The 4,535-nt window shown below is 41.5% G+C and overlaps 1 non-coding gene across 1 annotated transcript; it reads right to left on the reverse strand.

Moving 5' to 3' along the window:
• Positions 1–4,232: 4,232 nt before the first annotated feature.
• Positions 4,233–4,307, reverse strand: Trnal-caa (transfer RNA leucine (anticodon CAA)). The gene has a single exon. It is a non-coding gene; the product is annotated as a tRNA-Leu (tRNA).
• Between the last annotated feature and the right edge of the window lie 228 nt (positions 4,308–4,535).

A 4,535-nucleotide genomic window follows, 5' to 3' on the forward strand; every position in this document is an offset into this window, starting at 1 on the left:
GGGCAGATGGCAAGCCCGTAAACTACGAGCAGAACTGTCACTTCAGTTGACATGATTTTGCCATATTGGAAGGTGTGTGTCAGTAGTGTCTATGCTTATTTTGTAAGTTTGTTTGAAATGTTGTGAGTGCACATCACAGAGTTGAAGGCTACAGTGGCAAAGTGGTGTTAAGACTCTTAGTTATTCATTTTTGAAGAATAAGAAGAAGAAGAAGAAGAAGAATGAAAAATGCCTATGTGCATTGTTCTAGTGTGCAGATCAGGCAATAGAAAAAGTAAGGGTAAGCATGTTTTAGACCTCCAAAAAATGTAGCAGAGTTTTCCAAATGAGCGACAGCAATAATTCGGAAAGATAGAGATCTGACTCACAGTTGTTTTGTGTGTGATTCACATTTCAGTGAGGAACTTCTCACAAAAGCAGACTTGTTTGTCATCAATAGTAAACAAGTTAAAATTCCAAGACAAAAGTGGTCTCTAAAATGAGGAGCTGTTCCTCATTTATTTCCCAATATACCAAAATATCTATCGGAAGTATTGCACAAAAGAAAATCACCAGTAAAACACTCACAAGAAAGAAGCTGTAGCAAAGGAAAAATGTTGAATAAGAAGTTATGATCTCAGTGTTTCTTCTGTCAAGGGAAGTTTGCGGAACCAAACAGTTCCAGAAGCAGCAGTAATATCATTAAAAAGAACATTTAAGTATAAGAAACTGAAAGTTGTGTGATTATATATTAAATTATGAATAGTGAATGCTGAAATAAATCTTCTGCTGAAGCACCCCTCAGACTAAAAGCATATGACAATTCAGTCACATCTCTATGAATAGATGATGAACGCAGCTAGCCGCTAACTTTGTGTAATGTCTTGTCTGTATAGACGTGTGTCTGTTGCCTTTAAGACCCTTTCACCTTCACACATAAATCTATACAGTAATGTAAGGGCCTCCCATGACTTGGCTGATCCGTGATAAGACAGGCGAAAGGTTAGACTAATGGAGGATTATTAGTATTATCTCTCTCTCTTTCTCTCCTTTATCTATGTACAGTTTTTAATATAATATTTCATTATGTGAAATCAGCCAAATAGGATCTTTGGTGGAGTCCTTCGTCTTGGTAAACAGCGGCTGGCTTGCTGTAAGAGATCTTTACATTTATTATTACTGTTAAACACTGTATTCAGTCAGGAGAATCAATGGTGTGGACAATTCGTTCTTTTTACGAAAGATTGCTAATTCCAGATGTGTACGAAGCCTTTTTGGACGATTTTACACAGACTCAGTGATTGCAGGCTCTCTTCAACACAGCTGAAACTTCCCCACTAATTACAGGGCCAACGTGATTATCAAATGATTCAGAAAAAAACTCATTCATTCATTCACTCCAGAACAAAAATGTCACAAACCTTATTTATGAAGGAAATTGTGAATTAAATCCATCTCCATTACATGTCCATATCTCCGGTGATTCCACGTCTTAATTATTTTCCGTTTACACTCTCTTTCTACTTTCTATTCAAACAAACCGCTAGTGGCACAAAAGTTAATTCGCTCGATATAGCGAGAAGAAAATCAGAATATGTAATTCTCAGAAATACGTCGATTCCTCAATCCCTACTCCAGAAACTGTCCTAGTTACCACTCTAACAACCATGGAGAATGCATATATGCATCTCTGTTATTTCAAAGAATAAACGCGCTAGAAAATACTTTGGCGTCATCTAGCTGTCGCCGCATATGTTACGAGAAAATCAGATCAGATACTTTTCCAAAGTGAATGAATGTGGATGGTTTGATTTACAATGATTAATTGGTGTGTGGTAGAGGGTATTTTCTGTGGGAACATTACAATCTCTTAGATCATTCTAAACTAAGCAAGAAACAGAAAATCATAGTAGACACAAAATAAAAAAAAAAGCCTGTTGGAAAACAATTAGGGAATGTGGATGATAACAGAGTTTCTTCTGGACAGCGTGCTCTTAAAAATTAAGTCACCCAAAGGATATAGACATTGTTTGAAGCAAGGATTGTTGCCACTTCCTTCCAAAACACCATCTGCGAAATTTAGTAATGGGTCTCAGATGCTCATATGGAATCAATATGCCTGCTACCAAAACAATTAAGAATTATTCTCAGGAAGGATGAGATGAAAAGAAACACATAGGTGTGCTGATTTTTGATGAAGTTAAGCTCCAAGAAGTGCATTTTAATAGCACTTTGTTCAGTGTTGATGGGTTCATCAATATAGGGGAATATACTCCAGAAGCCTCCTATGAATAAACTTGTAAATCATGTTCTGCTGTTTATGTTTGTAGCTCTACTGCATAACTGGATCCAGCCTGTTGCTGTGTATGCTACTTGCAATGCAAGTACTGATGACTTCATCTCACAGAAATTGATACAAGACCAAGATAGAACAAGAATTACGGCATTCACTTCTAATGGCAGTCAGCCAAATAAATAGGTCTGGCAACGTCTAGGAATTAGTGACATAAAAAATAGCTACCTGCTCTGTATCAAATCCAGTTGAAGAAACAAGAAGAATTTGGGCAGTTTCAGGTAATGGGATAAGATGAATAAGGACCCACAAAAGTTCATCTCATCGAAGATAAGTAAAACGTGATGGTGCCAAGCAGTGTCATATGCCTCATGCAATAAGTGGTTGGCATTTAGAAAAAGGCCTCCCAGATTGCTGTTTTGAAACCAACCAGATGGTCATTGTGTATCCTGTCCGTAAACCCACACTGACAGGCAACAAAAGGCTCTGTGATTTGAGATCCCATCATATTTGCCAGGTTACCATCCTCTCAAACAGTTTCTGAGCCTGTTGGTGAGGTTAATCAGACACTAGTTGTCAACAGACTTGGGGTTTCATCTGGTTTAAGGATTGGGGTGATGATAGTATCTTCCCACTATGAAGGGACTTGCACTGTGAAGTGTCTTCCCACTGTGAAGGGACTTGCACTGTGAAGGGAGAACACTTTCTAGCCAAATACAGTTGAAGTCCATGAGTAGACACGATTTTTGAGTGTCATCCACATGGTGAAGTGTCTGATGATGTTGCTCTAGCAGTCCAAGGAGCATCTTTTGAACGTATTGAAGAGAAGCTCTCCCATGCTCTAAAAATTCTAAGTGGCTATTACCAAGACAACCAGCTGAAGCCAAATCCAGCAAAAACACAGATTTGTGCATTCCATCTTAGAAATAGACATGCAGCAAGGAAACTGCAGGTGTTCTGGGAAGGTAAGTAATTAGAACACTGCTTCACCCCCAAATATCTTGGAGCACCTCTTAATCAAGCACTTACCTACAGAATACATTGCCTGAACACCAAACTGAAGGTATCTCCAAAGGCCACATGGAGTGGTCGCGCGGTTAGAGGCACCATGTCACTAATAGTGCGGTCCCTCCCGCCAGAGGTTTGAGTCCTCCCTCGGGTATGGGTGCGAGTGTGGTCCTTAGCGTTAATTTAGTGTAAGTAATGTGCAAATATAGGACTGATGACCTCAGCAGTTTGGTCCCTTAGGAGTTCACATGCATTTGAACATTTGTCTCTGCAAGGAACAACATTTTCTGGAAATTATTGGGTACAACGGGGGGGATGCATCCTTGCATCTTAAGAACTTCTGCTGTAGCTCTTTGTTATTCAGCTGCAGAATATCCTTGCCCTGTCTGGTGCAGATCTAGTCATGCTAAACAAGTATACATCAAGCTTCCTGGCAGATTAAAACTGTGTGCCCGACCGAGACTCGAACTCGGGACCTTTGCCTTTCGCGGGCAAGTGCTCTACCAACTGAGCTACCAAAGCACGTCTCGCGCCCGGTACTCACAGCTTTACTTCTGCCAGTACCTCGTCTCCTACCTTCCAAACTTTACAGAAGCTCTCCTGCGAACCTTGCAGAACTAGCACTCCTGAAAGAAAGGATATTGCGGAGACATGGCTTAGCCACGGCCTGGGGGATGTTTCCAGAATGAGATTTTCACTCTAAATGGCTCTGAGCACTATGGGACTAAACATCTGTGGTCATCAGTCCCCTAGAACTTAGAACTACTTAAACCTAACTAACCTAAGGACATCACACACATCCATGCCCGAGGCAGGATTCGAACCTGCGACCGTAGCAGTCGCGCGGCTCCAGACTGACGCGCCTAGAACCGCACGGCCACACCGGCCAGCAGATTTTCACTCTGCAGCAGAGTGTGTGCTGATATGAAACTTCCTGGCAGATTAAAACTATGTGCCCGACCGAGACTCGAACTCGGGACCTTTGCCTTTTGCGGGCAAGTGCTCTACCAACTGAGCTACCGAAGCACGAGTCACGCCCGGTACTCATGGCTTTACTTCTGCCAGTACCTCGTCTCCTACCTTCCAAACTTTACAGAAGCTCTCCTGCAAACCTGGCAGAACTAACACTCCTGAAAGAAAGGATACTGCAGAGACATGGCTTAGCCACAGCCTGGGGGATGTTTCCAGAATGAGATTTGCAGGAGAGCTTCTGTAAAGTTTGGAAGGTAGGAGACGAGGTACTGGCAGAAGTAAA

Source organism: Schistocerca nitens, chromosome 11, assembly GCF_023898315.1.
Source record: "Schistocerca nitens isolate TAMUIC-IGC-003100 chromosome 11, iqSchNite1.1, whole genome shotgun sequence".
NCBI lineage: Eukaryota > Metazoa > Arthropoda > Insecta > Orthoptera > Acrididae > Schistocerca > Schistocerca nitens.